The sequence below is a fragment of the Camellia sinensis genome, chromosome 14 (genome assembly GCF_055761805.1).
Source record: "Camellia sinensis isolate YWXY chromosome 14, ASM5576180v1, whole genome shotgun sequence".
NCBI lineage: Eukaryota > Viridiplantae > Streptophyta > Magnoliopsida > Ericales > Theaceae > Camellia > Camellia sinensis.
Window position 1 is genome coordinate 101,091,722 of NC_138974.1, and position 18,138 is coordinate 101,109,859.

At 36.5% G+C, this 18,138-nt stretch overlaps 1 pseudogene across 1 annotated transcript in view; it reads left to right on the forward strand.

The window, feature by feature from the left end:
- Positions 1-1,426: 1,426 nt before the first annotated feature.
- LOC145807812 (cyanogenic beta-glucosidase-like) overlaps positions 1,427-18,138 on the forward strand; it is a 73,714-nt pseudogene continuing 57,002 nt past the window's right edge. Inside the window, exons 1-2 of the transcript XR_014351223.1 lie at positions 1,427-1,931; positions 2,036-2,176. The product of XR_014351223.1 is annotated as a cyanogenic beta-glucosidase-like (transcript). The remainder of the gene's footprint in view (positions 1,932-2,035; positions 2,177-18,138) is intronic.

The following is an 18,138-nucleotide window of genomic DNA, read 5'->3' on the forward strand; positions in this document are numbered from 1 at the left end:
CAAAACTAAAAAATTTCGTATATTAAACATATAGATTACAAACTAAAAACATAATAAACCATTCATTACATAATAACCATCCAAAAAACCTGTTAACAACAAATATATTCATCTATTACATAATAACTATCTAAAAATATTAACAAAAAAACCACCAATTACAGGATTATCATCCAAACACATACTAAAAATTAATTTGGTAAGAAAATAAAAATGTAAAAGATTAATTATTTTTATATAATTTTATCTTTTTGTGAGTAGAAATAATTTTTAAAAATTCAAAAATAATTTTTGGACATTTATTTTTATCAAACTAGTTTTATATTTTATGAAATTGATGGCTTTGCTCTTGAAATGAAGCAATAATATCTTCAATTATTTTTATTTAAAATAAAATTCAAAATTTAAAATTAAATATATCACAATTAAAAGGTCAAATGGGTTCATTTTCATCATTTAACCATGGGTTAATCAAGGGAAATTCTATTTCTATACACCTAATTATCTCAATACACAAACTTAATAAAATATTATTTTAATGACAATTATATCCTAAACTAAAATGATTATAATGGACATCTACTAACACGCATAATATTATATGAAAATATTCTTTGTACACATCTTTTAAAAACAAAAAAATCGCATTGTACACATTTTGAGTTAAAAAAAAACTGAACCCTAGTTTTTCCATTGTTGTCATTTTGCTTACTACACATTTTATGCTCCTCTATTCCTTGCAAAGTAATACTCTCATAACAACTCTGATATTGCTTTAATCTCTAGATTTTATACTCTATTAGTGTTGAAATGTTAGTTTTTTCTTGCAGAGCTTCTTTTTTTTTTTTTTTTTTTTTTTCCGGATTTCAGTCGAACAACCAGTGCCGAATTATTTCATTATATTTAGACATCTCTTTCATTATATTTGGACATTAGCTGCCAAAAAATTTTATTTTTATTTTTTTCGGAACAAATTTGTTGAACTAATTACTTTTATTCGGAAGTTAAGTTTCGAATTAAATGTATAATTTCAAAAAACCAATGCTGAAATCCCTAAACTGAAAAACATAAAAAATGAAGAAGAGAGTTTTATGACGATGAAGTGCACAGAAATCTGGGAACGGTAAATGCAATAACAAATGAAAAGATGTCATATCTTCAACAATATTTTGAAGAGTTTTTAATGGTATTTTTAATAGAGGTTCAATAGGGTTTTTAATAAAGGTTTTCAATAGAGTACTTTGTTTTCACTTCATTTCATCTCACACTGTTGGTCTTACATGATCTTCACATAAATCAATAAAAGTCTTCAATAGAGTATTTTGTTTCACTTCATTTCATTTCACACTATGGACTTACATGATCTTCACGTAAATCTATAAATTTAAAAGTAAAATCACTCAACAAGTGGATAAAAAAGAAAATTGAATGCCATTTATATAATAATTATGAGTAAGAGTATAATTATAATTTTTAATGTGTGAATTGTTTATAATAATAAAATGTATACTAAGAAAAATGTAGACTGAGTCGTTAAAGTATGTGAAAATAGGATTTACCGTTAATCAAACAAAATTATCCCTTCCCTTCCCTTGCCCCCTTTGCCTCTTCCCTTGCCCCTTTGCCTCACTGCGTCACTGGTATGAGTCGCTATTTCTCCAAATCACCCCACATCAAACCATAAATTCCTTTCGTTTTACATAGATTTAATTCCAAACAGTGATTCTGATTGCCTACCCATATACATATGTACATATCTATCTCATTGTTGATTCGATCATATCGATTTACTCAGTGATCTGGGGAAGATGACGAAGCCACCTCAGATCGCCATTCTTGGCGCTGGCATTTTCGTCAGAACTCAATACATCCCAAGATTAACTGAGATCTCTGACCTTGTTGTTCTCAAAGCAATTTGGAGCCGTACTGAGGTACCCATGTTTCTTTCTTTCTTTTTTCTTTTCGCAATTTTCTTGGTAACCAAACAGGCAAATAGAACGGTGTTATGGATTATGAATGTGTGCTTTGTATTCAGGAATCGGCTAGAGGTGCTGTTGAAATTGCCCGCAAGTTTTTCCCAGAAGTGGAATGTAAGTGGGGTGACACGGGTCTTGATGAGATTATTCAGAATACTTCCATCGTTGCTGTTGCAGTGGTTCTTGCTGGACAAACTCAGGCATCTATATATTTCTCTCTCTCAGTTGATTTTTTTAAATAGTTGTTATTCTTTATAGGAATGTTGTCACACACATATATACTTCTCATATACCATTCTATGTGTTCTATTTTGTAATATATATATATATATATAAACATGTCCACATTTAGATATTAATGTGCACATGGATAAATGTTTGTATATGTTTGTTTTGTATGCGAAAAGGAAAAGGGAAGGGAAAAAGTTAACGAATTATAACTTGTCTTTTTCTTTCCATTCATAAATTCATAATGTTTTTTTTATTTTTTTTCAATAATAAGTAGAAGAGTAATTACAAAATGAGAAACATTATATCAAACAAACTGGACAATTAATGTTAGGAAACCAATTATATTAGGAAGTTCTTTTCAATTACTATTTAGAAAGTCTAATTATGTTAGGAAGTTTATGTTATTTTTCTTATATAAAGAAGCTTATTGTAAAAGGATCAAATTCGGGTCTAGGGCCCTGTCAATTAAGTCCAACAATCACCACAACACAATGACTTCCGATCCCATTAATGAGGGACAAATAAACATCAGACTCTTGTATCCATAAGAGTTTGAACCCGCAACCTCTACACAACCACTAGGCCATGGCCCTAATTCCATAAATTCATATTCCAAATACGTCATTATGTAATTTGTCGACATGCCGAGATCAAACTTAGTCAAAGGGTGGAACTTAAGAATCGGATTCTGATTAGGCAGACTGTGTGTGGAATTTCACAATGTTCCCATTTGATGAAGAGAAAATTTGACATTTATGATAGGAAAGTTCTAGAGCACGTAATGAAAAGTGTTGGAATTAACTTGCAGTTAAGACAAAAATGAGATTAATAAAGAGAACAATAGATAACAAGATCCAAGATCCTGGGGTTTAGAAAGGGAATTATATTAAAGGATAAGAAATGAAAGATAAAGATATTGTAAATAATCTAACAATACTACAATGACAACGAAGAAGATAAGAGTAAATTACAAAAATATCCCTTGAGATTTATTAAAAATACACTTGACTCTCTTAGGTCAACTAATTGATTTGGTTGATGTAAGCAATTTTTTCTTCTGAAATACTCAATTTACCCTCAATATACACTCTCTCTTTTTCTCTCTACCAAACCAAGACCAATGGCACCCTCACTACTATTGACCCACCACAATAATTTTGCCAATGAAAATGATAAAAAGAAAATCAAAGAACATAGTGAGAGAGTGGGAAAAACATAACCACCCAAAAAAAAAGTGGGAAAAACACATTCATATATAAATAATAAAGGTTAGCTATAATTATACACATATATAAACATATATATGTATTTATAGTAAGTAAAGAAGCAAAGACATACTGATAGAGATTTGTAATTGCTTATTGGAGTTTCAGCCAGTATCACTAGGTAAAGATTCTTTCATCCCAACAACTTTATGATCATTTTTAGTGCTTTCTGTAATTTTTGAGAAGAGAAAATGAGTGATATCTCACCCTCTTTTATATTAACTCATTCGCATAATTACATGAGCACTCTAAGGCATAAATAAAGATACTAAATATACAAAAGGATGAAATAGGAAATATTTCAACATTCTAAAACTCTCCCTCAAGCTGGTGTGAAGATATCTCTCATGCCCAGCTTGTTGAGAATGTCACAAAATGATTTATTCCCTAATCCTTTGGTGAGAACATCAGCCAGTTGGTCCTTAGACCTCACAAATAGAGTACAGATAGTGCCACTAGTGAGCTTTTCCTTGATAAAATGCCTATCAACCTCTACATGCTTGGTCCTGTCATGTCGGACCGGATTGTGAGCTATATTGATGGTTGCCTTGTTGTCACAATATAGCTTCATTGAATCTATCTTATGAATCCCCAAATCTCTAAAAAATAAACGAATCCAGAAGAGCTCACACACACCCTGAGCCATAGCTCTGAATTCAGCCTCTGCACTGGACCGCGCAACTACATTTTGTTTCTTGCTTCTCCAAGTTACTGCATTTCCTCCAACAAAGGTACAATAGCAAGAGGTTGACCATCTATCAGTGACTGAGCCAACTCAATTAGCATTTGTATATGCCTCCACACTCAGATGACCATGTTTGGAGATATAGTGACCCTTTCCCGGAGAAGACTTCAAGTACCGCAGAATCCGCATAACTGCCTCTAAGTGACTTGCACGTGGAGCATGCATAAACTGACTAACCATACTCACGGCGATAGCAATGTCAGGACACAAATGAGATAAGTAAATAAGCTTCCTCACTAGCCTCTGGTACCTACCCCTGTCTACAAGCTCGCCTCCTTGATCCTCACTAAGCTTCAGCCCAAGCTTTAGTGGTGTATCACACGTTTTACTGCCAAGCATTCCAGTTTCTCTTAGCAAATCAAGCACATACTTTCTTTGACATATGAAAATGCCATCTTTAGACCGAGCAACCTTAATACCTAGAAAGTACTTCAAGCTGCCTAAGTCTTTAATTTCAAACTTATTGGCCAAATATTCCTTTAACCGAGGAACCTCCTCAACATCATCTCTTGTGAGTACAATATCATCGATATAGACAATAAGAGTTGTCGTCTTACAATGGGAGGAGTGTTTCACAAACAAAGTATGGTCAACTTGACTCTGTTTGAAACCATATCGCAGCATGGCCTAAGTAAATCTCTCAAACCAAGCCCTATGAGACTGTTTTAAGTCCATAAAGTGACTTGCATAGTCGGCACACTTTTCCTTTGGTTTTAACATCCTCAAAGTGTGGAGGAATGTCCATGTACACTTCTTCTTCCAAATCACCATGGAGGAAAGCATTCTTCACATCAAATTGATGGAGAGGCCAGTCGAGATTGGAGGCAAGGGAGAGAAGGACTTTGACAGAGTTCATCTTAACAACAGGTGCAAATGTCTCCTGGTAGTCTACTCCATAAGTTTACGGAAAGCTCTTGGCCACCAATATTGCCTTGTAACGTTCAATTGAACCATCGGCTTTGTGCTTCACAGTGTACACCCATTTACATCCAACAGGTCGTTTGCCCTTAGGTAACTCAGCCAATTCCCAAGTGCCATTTTTAGTAAGAGCTCTCATCTCCTCCATCATGGCATGCATCCACTCAGGAGTAGAAAGAGCATCTTGAAAATTAGAAGGAAGACTCACAGTAGAAACTTTAGACACGAAAGCCTTATAGGAAGAAGATAAATTAGTACATGAGACAAAATGAGAAATAGGATTCTGAGTACACGGCCTAACCCTTTTCTTATTAGCAATGGGAACATCTAGATCAGAAAGAATAGAGTTACTAGGAGTTTCATAAGCGGAAGAGGATTCTGGACACTCATCAGAAGGAGAAGACAGCAATGGAGAATCCGAATTGGTCTCTTGTACCCAAGTAACTTGTTTTCTATCCTTGTTGCTGACATAAACTTTGCCATCCTTCACTGTTGTTTCAGATGCAGACCCAACAGTCTCAATAGCTGAGTCACCCTTAACATCTTGCTCAATTAATGATGGGAGTGATACAAGTAGGGATACATGAATCGAAGGAATCGCTTCACACCAAGGCTCCCCTTGAAGGGATGACTGGGGCACCAGTGAGGACATGAAATAGGACTGAGACTCAAAGAAAGACACATCCATAGAGATAGACCACTTATGAGAGGGTGGATGATAACGCTTGTAGCCCTTTTGTGTGGCAGAGTAACCCAGGAAGACACAGCGAAGAGACCTAGGATCCAACTTACCATGGGTAGGAGAATGGTTATGAACAAAGCACACACACCCAAAGGTTTTGGGAGGAATAGAGAAACTAGAAGAGTGGGACGCGAACAAAACCTGAAGAGGAGTGTGTTTGTGAAGAACTTGGGTAGGCAGACGATTGATGAGGAAGGCTGCCGTGAGAACAGCTTCCCCCCCAATATGAGCGAGGAACATGCATTTCAAAGGTCAGACAACGCGTAATATCAAGAAGATGGCAGTTTTTACGCTCTGCAATACCATTCTGTTGAGGGGTATTGGTACAAGAAGTTTGGTGAATAATACCATGAGTGGCAAAATAGCTGGCAAGGCTAGAGTCAATGTATTCCCCCCATTATCAGAACGCAGAATTTTGACAACTACCCCAAATTGAGTGCAAATCATTTTATGAAAATTTTGAAACACAAAAAAAACCTCACATTTATCCTTCATAAGATATATCCAGGTTAAAGATACAAAACGGGAGGAACCCCATACATCAGAATGAATCAATGAAAAAGAAACTAAACTTTTATTAATAGAAGGAGCAAAAGAAGCTCTGTGTTGTTTGTCAAGTTGACACGACTCACAATGAAACTCAAAAAAATTATTTTTCAAAAAAATTAAAGGAAAAAGATGCTTAAGAAACAAAAAAGATGAATGTCCAAGACGATAGTGCCATAGCCATAAGTCTTCCTTGGTAGATGGTAACTGAATGGATGAATGAGCAGGCTTGTCTGCTTGATCTAGGGTATAGAGACCATTCTCATTTCTACCACTGCCAATCATCTTCCTCGTGATAAGGTCCTGAAACAGACAATGATCAGGAAAAAAGGTCACACTACAATTTAAGTCCCGAGTAATACGACTTAAAGATAAAAGATTAACAATAAAATTGGGAACATGTAGTATAGAAGACAAAGGAAGGGAAGCAGTGGCATGAATTAAACCTTTCCCAAACACCGAAGAAATGGTACCATCAGCAATGCGAACTTTATCCTGGCTTGAAGAAGGGGTATATGCTGAGAACAAATCAGAAGACCTAGACATATGGTCTGAAGTACCAGAATCGATAATACAAGGCAATATTTGATGAGATAGGAAAGCACTTGGAGAAGATGCTAAATTACTTGAATGGGCAAAGTTACCTGAAGAAGAACTAAATGCCTGACGGTCTAGCAAGTGGCGAAGAGCAACCTCTAACTCAGAAGTAGAAAAATCAGAGATATTAGCAGAAGAAACATCTGGAGTTGGGGACTGTGGCTCAACTGTATCAGAATGATGAGCTCAAGCATTGGGCCCTTGGCCTCTAGACTGACCGGAGCGACCCCCATGAGAACTAGAACAATCTCCACGACCCCCAGATGGCGGCCTATGCAACTTCCAACAAGTCGCACGGGTATGGTGAGATCGATGACAATAGTCACAAAAGAGTGTATCCTTATCAAAAGGAGGATAGGAACCACGATCCTCATCTCTAGAGGGTGCAAAAACCAGGGCAGATCAGTCAGAAGAGGTAGCCGGAAGCATAGCAGAACGACGACTCTCCTTATTCTGCACATAAGCAAGCGCCTCTTGTAGAGAAGGAAGCACATCCATACCAAGCGCACGATTCTGAACAGGATCAAACTCCACATTCAGACCTTCCAAAAACTTGAAGACCCGCACTTGTTCAACAAGTTTCCGGTAACTAGCAGAATTAGCGGGACAAACAGGCTTGTAGTCCTAAAGATGATCAAGTCTCTTCCACCCATTGCTAAGAAAAGTAAAATATTGAAGGATAGGCCTCTCACCCTAGACAGACCGGTCAATGGAGCGACGCAACTCAAAAGTGTGGGAAAAATTGCCTTTGCTAGAATACGTAGTGGCCACAGCCTCCTAAATATCCTGTGTTGTGTCCATAGACAAGTATCCCTCACCAATCTCCGAAACCATGGAATGTATGAGCCAACCTATGATAAGAGAATTGGTAATCTCCCACTAATCATAACCCGGATCTGTGATACTGGGGGGCTGAACACGCCCATCAATATGTCCCATCTTCCCTTTGTTCTTCAGAAAAATAGTCAAACTCTGCGACCATACTAGATAATTCTAACCATTAAAGAGAGAGGTGGTGATTTTCTGGCCAGAGTGGAGAGAATCACTCATAGTAGGAGGCAAAACAGGACTCGCTCCATGAGGAGCAGACGGCGAAGTAGTAGACTCACTAGTCAATTCTGCCATGAATACTCTACTAAGGAACCCTCACAAACAAACACTGGTCTAATCACTAACTTGGAAGAGGCGAGAACAAAACAACTAGAACCAAAAAGTAAAAAGAATTTAAGAGGACATTTTTTGTTTTGTTTTTGTTTTTGTTTTGTTTTGCTTTTTTTTTTGTTTTTTTAAGAAGAAAGAAAAGAGATACAGAGGAAAAATAATTTATATGATGCGAAACTGAGAAACACAGAGAGAGAGAGAGAGAGAGAGATTAAAGTCTTTACAGCAACCCAGACTGACGAGAGTGAAAGACCAGCCACCGACAACTCCTTGGCGTTTATCGACAGTCGGAGAAGAGAGGAAAGACACCCACGACTGGTCCTCCAACTTGCCGACAAACCATGGCTGAGAATAAGGAGGCCCCGATGAGCCCTAGGGTGCTGTCGAAGCCCTAGGATGCTGCGGCTAGGCCCCCCGACAGACAAGCTGACTACGATGGGAAGAGTCAGAACCCTAGGAGGTTGCTACTGGTGCTATGGTGGAGAGACAGAGGCTGTAGTGGTGCGACTGGTGGCGGCAGCTGGTGTGATGATCCTGTGGTCTCTAGGGTTTCATAGTGGCTCTGATACCATGTAATTTTTGAGAAGAGAAAAGTTAGAGGTATGAGTGATATCTCATCTTCTTTTATATTAACTCATTCGCATAATTACAGGAGCACTCCAAGGCATAAATAAAGATACTAAATATACAAAAGGATGAAATATGAAATATTTCTACATTCTAACACTTTCCAATTTATGATATGCTAGATTTAATTCATTGTGAAATATTTTAAGCTTTCTGCATCAGCAAGCTTTTCAATGGGATTTCCTAATGTATCTTATAAATTTTTTTGTGGCAAAATCTACTTTGGCCCTGTTTGGTAGAGTTGTGAAAAAGTGATTATAGATTATAGCTTAACAGATTATAACTTATAGCTGTAAACATAAGCTGTTAACCTGTTTGGTGCAGCTGTGAGATTATGGATTTAAGCAGTAGAGTAGTGTTTGGTTAATAAGCTGTAAAATAACTTTTTGCTGTGTAATCGTTCTTTTTGCCCTTATATGAAATAAAAATGATTATTTGTCATTTTTTTCAAGTTTAATTTTAAAAAAGTTATTTCATTAATAAAAGTTAATATAATTAGTATTACAAAAATTATTATTTTCATTAATAGTATCAATTAGTATAAAATTATGTCATTTTTTCATTATAAATTAATTAGTGTCAATTAATGATTTAATTAGCATCAATACTTTTTTTTTTCTTTTTCTTCATTTTTTTTTTCTTTTTCTCCTTATCAGTACAATTAATATTACAATTAATATCCATGTATCCCTCTGTGGTATGCCTGTATTTTAAAAAAAGCCACACATCCCCCATGTGGTTTTGGTCTAAAATGCAATGCTAACTTTGGTAATGATAGTTGGAAAATGACCTTAATACTCCTAAGCTATTTTCTCTTCTCTCTCTTCTGTTTGCACATTATTTTCTAACTTAATCCCATATTTACTAATTAAATTGCATGTTAACCCAAATACCCTTAATTTTATAATCTAATTTTTAACTTTTTAACATAATTTCTAATTTATGTACTTTATTTAATTATACGCATAATATATACATACACACAATATATACATAGGTTGGAAACAAGAAATAGTTTAGTGGTTTCAAGAATGAGCGAATTTCAATGAAGACTATTATATCTTAGTCTAAGGAATGGAATTGGAAAGTACATATGTACCTATGCATGCATCTAAGGATTTAATATCTATAAAAATAATTTGTGTGAATATATTGTAATTCCAAACAATAGGCATTCCATTAACAATCAAGCTTGAGTGTACAGATGGCTTACATTCCAATTGATCACACTTTTTTTTGGAAAAATTACATAGTAAGAGAATTGTGCTCAAAATAGTTCAACCAACACTGATGAATTGGCTTGTTATCACAGAATCATTGGTTGGTTCTCCTTCAAATATTCATCCGCTTGTGGTTGATATTTCGATTGGTGGTGGAGGTGAGAATAGGTGCATCACATGTGTAAAATGTCGTATTTACCTAATAAGCAATATTATGACATCTACAAGTTAGATGTCCATTTGCTTCATCCACATCTTCCGGGTCTCCCTATCGTCACTCATTTGGTAAAAATCAATGGCAATGAAGTTTGGCCACCGTTTTCCTACTAGATATCAAGTATTCATCATACTAATCAATGAAATAGAATTATCAACGCAAGATCCTATTACATTGGGATTAGCGGGACAATAGTTTTGAAGAACCAATGATATTGTTGGTGTTTGTAGAAGGTGATTTTGTGCGGCTTGGCATAGAACCAACTTTTATTTGATCATTTCCATACTATAGGGGGTGGGGGCCAAGGGTGGCAAGGGGGGAAGGAGGCAATGGTGGGGAAGTGGTGGGAGAGGTGGCTGGAGGGGGTGGTGGGATTGGTAGGGGAGTTAGGTTTAGGATTTGGGTTGAAGTTTGAAGGTAAAAGATGAAAAAAATGGTACACGTCTTTACACATTGATATTTGACTTTAACTAAAGAAATAATCTTCCCTACTCTCTAAACAAGCGTGTGTAGCACAATCTTCGTCTATTTAGAAGGAAATTGTAATGGTAGCACTTTAGTTCAAAATCACATGGTAGGCACGTGGCCTTTATAAAGGGTAAAATGCTAGTGGGGTAAAGTAGATTTTGACCTTTTTCTTTTTGTCTTTTGTTACATTCAGGCAATCATTCAAACCGTTCCACATCCACCTAATTGCCTCGTTACAACCACTACCACCCCTTTCTCTCCCCCCTCCGCTCTCCCTACCTTTTCGATGCTCTCGCCTCCGCCACTACCACCAAGCAACACCCTACCCACTTCCATCACTTCTACCCCCCAAAACCACACATTCTCGTGTTGATAAAACCCAAAATCAAAGGTGTTCAAATTATGGATATAGAGAAGGCTGCCATGGCATTGGTAGGTCCATGCAGGAATCTTATGCTTCTTTGGTATTTTTTGATCCAATTACTCAGTAAGGAAGATAAAAGTAGAGAATTGGTGGTGACATGGGTAGATGGTCAGAATTTATATATGGAGAAATAAAAAATTAAATGAAAGCTCTCACAACACTTGATACTTGCAATTGCTCCCCCTTATGGTAATAGATAAACAGGTGGACATGTATTTGCAACCTTTGTTATTAGTAGATTGACTACTTTATATGGGCTTGGGGCTACTCTAGCTCTAGCTCTAGCTCTAGCTCCCCTTACTTGATCCAATACGGCACCTATGAACCACTAAAGATAGATGTCCATGAGCGAACCTTTCCGAAACTGGTTAGGAATGGGCGGCAGGCGCCACTATCCGAGTCTGGATCCAACTAGGTTCTGTTGATCATGTCTCCTTCCCAACAGTTGTAAATTGGCTTGTGGCGTCTTTGGCTTTACGAGAAAGCCCGCTAGAGAAAAGAGTCTTTCTTTTCCCATCTCGGGTCATACTCTAGAGCGTCCATGTAGAAGGAAATTGCGAATGCCTCTTGCGTAGCAAGCATAGCTTGGAGTGGGAATGTAGTGGGGGTAAGGTAAGGAAAGTGACCATCAAAGGAAGCCAAACCGGCCTATTAAGTGTAGCCAAGCTAATATGCACTACAGAAGGCAGATGGTCGTAAGTAAGCTCTATTTGGCCCGGAGCATTAATTTCTCAATTACCTATCCTGTGCTCGAGGAGGTCAAGCTAGCTCTATTACTCAATTACCTATCCTGTGCTCGAGGAGGTCCTTCAGTTCGTTGGCAAAACCTTGAGGTCCATTTAATTTTCTTACATGAGATTCGAGATATTCCCCACTCCATGTCATGGTACCTTTTCACTCATCCACAACCATCTCTTTTTTATAGGTTCTATGGACCAATGCCTATTGCTTCATTTAGGAGAAAGGAATCATAGATATGTTAGTCATTAGAATGACGAATTGCTATAGAATGATTCCTCTTGTATCATTTCTACCAAAACTATGAACGGGAGTTGGTAATTAGGACTGTATTGAAGAGGTTCCTGAGATGCAACATGGAAGAGTCACATTATTAAAAAGAGAGGTCCAAGAATGAAGAAGGGGTATAATTACTGATTGAATACGAGATGTGGCTAATACTCAAGGTATAAAAGAAGCATTTTCTATGGGATCGTAAAACCACCAGCCACCCCAACCTAATTCACAATGATCCCACCAACTTCCTGGGAAGATGCCTATGGTTAAAAACCACCGACATGTCAAGATCCAAATTCAAATTTGTTCCTGGCCTCTCTTCAACACCACTATGCCATCCATGATCAACCAAGTAATTTCATAACCACCACCAAACGCCACTACCACAACTTGTAAAGGAAGAGAATGAGAAAAGATTGAAGAAATTGTTGCCAACCCACAATCACTACATCATTGGGTCTATAGAATAGTTGGCTGTGGTTTTTGTAACAAAAGCATTGACTGCAGATGGTGATTGTGGCCGAGATCAAAGAAATAGGGAGATTAGGATGGGGTTTGCCTATTTTCATTGTACATATATATAAATTTAGAGGGTGGGGAATGGCTAAGGAGTATATGGGTGGGCAGGGGGGTGTGATGGGAAAGGTGGGGAAGTGGGTGAGGGAGTGGTTGTGGAAGGTAGGCGATAGTGATCGTGTGGCGGCTGATGGTGGGGAGTATGGTTGTCATGACCCCAACCTGCCCCTAGAGGTTAGGGTGCTGACCGGCCAGTAATTTATGATTACCAAAGGCCTGGTTTAACAAATCTGCTTAACAAATCTCAAATGGACTAACATATATATAGGGCTAAACAACGGAACATTTATTATTAAGTCCATAGAGCAGTGCATAAGTAATATGAAATGAAACAAACAACCTTTATTGCTTATCTTTTTAATAATTTACACCAATGTACATAGACAAAAATATAAGTACAACATTCATATTCCAAAGTACAAACCTCGTTACATACAAAATTCGTCCTTCCAAACTCGATCTCCAAAAAGAAAAGACAAAAGAACAAAAGAAGAAAATAAAAGAGACTCGAAACGGGTCCAAGACCTCTATTAATGTTCCTCCTCCTAATCACCTACATATATATATATATATATAATAGAATGAGCCAAGCTCAGTGAATAATACCAAAGTAAAGTGGTAGTGGTGGATGAATGAGTTCCAGACATTTGTAAAAGATCTATTCCAGTTCATAACTTCAAAGCATTCGAATAATTCATGCGAATAGCTTATAATAAAAAACAAGATAACATGGTACATCTAATAGAGTAACTATCCAACCATACATGGTTGTCAAAGGGAGATCTCTGCAAATTATATAATCAAAGGGCCATGGTATTATATCCCCCAATTGCGGGGCCTCACTAAAGGATGCCACTACTAGATTCATAGAAATATGGAACATTCATTCATTCTGAATAAAATAAACATTTCATAAACAAAGCACTTTTCACTTTTATAAAACACTTTTTCAAACATAACTTTATTGAAGTATTACCCACAGATGACTCGTGCTTGACAAAACTCTTTAATGGTCTTGACCTACACAATAGAATACAAATACTGATGAAATAAAGCTATAACAACCAAATTACTTTAATTGGGTTTTCCATTTATATTTAATCTTAATTTTGATTGGTTTCTAGTTGTATTCAACTTCTAATTAGGTTCAGAAAAGGGTGTCTGAGGGTCGAAGAAATCGAAAAGAAAACGAAACGGGCAAAAGCCCTGAAATCCGGACGTGCGGGGCATAGGGCCGCATGTGCGGAACCCTGGCTGCATGTGCAATTAATGCAGTCTGCAACTTTGGTTCTGGGTTTGGGGTGCCGCACCTGCGGGAAAGTCTGGGTAAGGTGCTGCTGCTTGTTCTTTGCGGTTCTTGAGGTTCTCAATTCATTTTTCACACTTCTAAGGTCCAAAACATGGTTCTTAACATCTGAACATGCATATATATGATGTAGAATCAATAAAAACTCATTTGTATACGTAATTCTAGGATTACAACAAACAAAAGATAGGATTCAATTCCTATTTCTTATCTTTTCAATACTTCTCTTTATTCCTTTTTTTCAACATCTTAGGACAATATTTGAAGGCTCCTAAGTATAAGAAAATGGTGTAGGTTTATGGTATAGTACTTGTATAACTCAAACCTATGACAAAAACAACTCAAAACACAATTTTTCAATCAAATCTTCAAACCTTTTTCTTGTTTTCAAACTTTCCCATTTCTTTTCATTTTAATCTTTCCAAAACTTGTTGCTAATGAATTTCTAGCTAGGTTTTGATATCAAACTAGGGAAGAGGATTGAGTTTCTTACCTTGTAGTGATTTTCTTTGGTTTTCTAGGATCAAATCTTATCTCCCTTGAATTTTTCTTTGATTTTCCCTTCTTTTCTCCCTTGTTCTTCTTGCAATCCCTCATGAACTCTAACTCTCTCAAATTCTCTCCAACCTTCTCCAACCTTCTCCAACTTCCTAATTTGTAGGGTAGATTAGGTTAATCTACTAATTATCTCATTAGGTTAGTTAACTAGGCTTAGTTCTAATTAACCTCGTTTAAGTCCTAATCTTGGTTAGCCTAATTAACCCTACTTAGGCTTAAGGTAATCTTGTTTTACTTTTGCTAATACTACTGAAGTTTTGATGAAGTACTCATTAGGCTCTACTCATTAGACTAAGTTCATTAAGCTCCTTGCTTAAGGTCTTCTAAGTTACCTAGGCATTCAATATTTCAATTCAAACAACTTCCCTAACTTTTCATGGTTGCTTAATTTTCCATCCTTAGGTTTCTTATTCAAGTTCTTCAAATTTACTAAGGTTTCCTACTCAAACTCAACAAAGCCCAAGTCCTAAGATAGCAAACATATCATATGCATTATGTCCATGAAATAAAAGAATTTCCTAGCATAAATGAATGCATGAATGTGTTATGCATGCTGGCTATCACAATGGTGGTGATGGAGAGAGTGGGTTTGGGTGAGAGGAAGGAGATGAGGGTAGTTAGGTAATTTTGTTTTGTTATTAGAGGGTAATTAGGTAAAGTTTCTTTTTTTGTTAAACTCAGTTAAAAGACAAACTCTCGTAGCGGTAATTTTTCAAACTAAAGGGGAAAGTCTATAATTTTCGTAAATCTTAGGGGAAGTATTTGCAATTTACCCTTAAAATAATGATAAATTTTCCTAAATGTTGTTGACTGGGGAGCATGGATATATATCCTGTAAATATAGTTGCTAGGAGATGGTGGTTGCTATCCTATGAAGCATGGGTACTTCGAAAAATATGCCGTACCCGTGCCGGGTATTTACCGGCATATGGTACCTTGTATGGTACTTCTTCATACATACTGGGTACACGAAACACGTACCCACAAGTTTTTTCTCTTAATTTTTGACGTACCCAGGCGTACCTAGTATACACCCAAGCCATACCATACCTCAATTGAAACAATATTTTCTTCTACCACAAAGATAAAACTCCTTTCACTAGACTTTCTTTTTTATTTTTTGTTTTATGCTTAGTATGATTTTAAAATTAAACTATGGTTTGTAAGTTATTTAATATATTGACATTTAATTTTGATTATACCTTTACTTTTGGCATTAAATGTTAATTATAAGTTGGACCTTAACAAATTAAACCATTTAATTAATTTTTGCATTATCTAAATTAAAAATAAATTTTTTTTTTACAAGTGTACTAAGCCGTACCCATACCTTATTTTTTTAAAATTTTACCATATCGACATACCCGTATCGTACCAGTATCAGTACTCATACCCGTACCCGTGCTTCATTGTTGATATCTAACCATAACCTAACTTTCATATTTTGTGCTCCCATTTCCTGTTGAAGTGGTTAGTTAGTGGGGTTTCCATCTTATTTTTTTTACATGCCAGCTACTTGACCCATATTGTAATTATCCACTGATCATGACCGACATCGTAATGACATGTGTTACTGTTGCACCTCTGTATCACCCCATGACACTACCTAAGACCCACTCCAAGCTGTTATGAGGCCTAGCACGAAGGACTTCCCCTTGGACTCTGAAGGCCTATTGTACTCACTAAAAGGCCTCCCAAATTAACTATTAGGTCTATCAAACTGTTGCAAGGTCTATTCAATTTTCTGCAATGCATTAATTCTTGTGTATGAAGACTTTAGTGTGGCAAAATCTCTCTTGTCTAATTCATATTTAAGGTTCAGGGATCGAAACTTCTTAGGTGCCAACAATTCCTTGGGGCCCTCAGACTGAAGGAAAGCCATTGAATTAACCGTGGTACACTTGCGGGAAACTCTTTGCCAAGAGCCTGTGCACCCCTGGGTATTACTTGGGCTTTGACCCGAACACCCGGTGCCAATAAAAAATATTAAAAAACTCTCTATTCTAGTCGCGTGTGGCATCTCTTTTGTGACCATTCAACTTCCACATTGGTGTGTCATTTTTGGTACGGACAATATCAAAGCACTTGAAAGACTTTTGCCATTGAATGGCATAAGTTTGCATACTGAGTTCAAATTGTGATGTCAATTTAAGCTTGTTATTTGTATTGTTCTTAGAAAGTGCATACCAGAAGTGACAAAATAATGGAATGCTTTTAAGGTTAGTTTAGTTATCGATATATAATTGAGGAAATTAATTTGTGTGAATAAATGATGGACATGAGTTTTTGTTGGTACTTTAAAACCATTGGCAGCTTGTGCAGTTTGTCCGGGTTATTGGGATAGGCTTGATGTTATAATAGGAAAAACAATCTTGCTCATCTCCTGCTCTGTTTGTATAATGTTGCATCTTTATATTGAGCTCCACAAGATTAATCTCTCTCTCTCTCTCTCTCTCTCTCTCATATATCCAGAACTTATATAGCTCAGCTGTTGAAACACGAAGACATACATGGAACACAAACCCAAGCAATGACATAATACTAATAAGCCAATTTGATGAGTCTTAAAAAAGTAAAACAAGGCCATGGAAAACCTTATGATTGAAAAAACTAATATTCTATGAATGTAACTTGCAGAATAAAACTTTTAATTTATGATCCATAATAATTGCTAAGCACCTATTGTGTGTAGAGAAATACACTACGACGACATGAAATGTGTGCACACATCCATTGACAATTCCCTTCTGTCCTCTCATCTCCAGTCCTTTGATAAATCCTTTATGCATCTTGCTTTGATGTTACCTGTGGTCAAGTTTTATGCTTATTTTAATATGAAGTTATGAATCCTCAATGTTGTTTTCAATTTCAATCTGTTTGACATGGACACTTGTAAATGCATGGAGTATTTATGTATTAATATGTTGTTCGGCATGTTGATGGGGATCAATGAAGGAGAAGAATAAAGACATATGGTTAGGTGCAAGAGGCGTCAACCAAAAGATTAGAATTTTTATGAGATTTAGTTTTATTAGGATTTTGCTTGTATCTTTATTTATTTGTTAATTTCCTTATTGGTTATGGAATACATACTTACGTGTATGTAAGGATTGTGTATGAAAAATGAATATTGATTGATAATTCTTCAGAGCGCTAGTTTTTGTGTCTTTGGCTCTGGTTCTACACGTCTTGCTTGAAACAACAAGAATATCTAGTTCCAAATTTACTGTGTAATTGTTTGTAAGACTACCTCATGATGTTCATTTCATGATGCAGTTGTTCTTTGATGAGTGAAGTAGCCACATTAATACTATTTCATGAATGAAGCATATTGAAAATATGAACAGTTGGTTTTGTCCCTGGATTTGAAGATCACATAATTCAAATCAGCAGTGATTTAGACCCCCTCAAACTTCTACCCCCACTATCCCCACACACACGTGGCGGGTGGTGATTGGAGGAGAAGAAAAAAAAAAGAAAAAGTGACCAATCAAAAAAGAAAGGGGGTCAAAGGGGGTAGGGAGAAAAGGGGTCTTAAACATTTTTG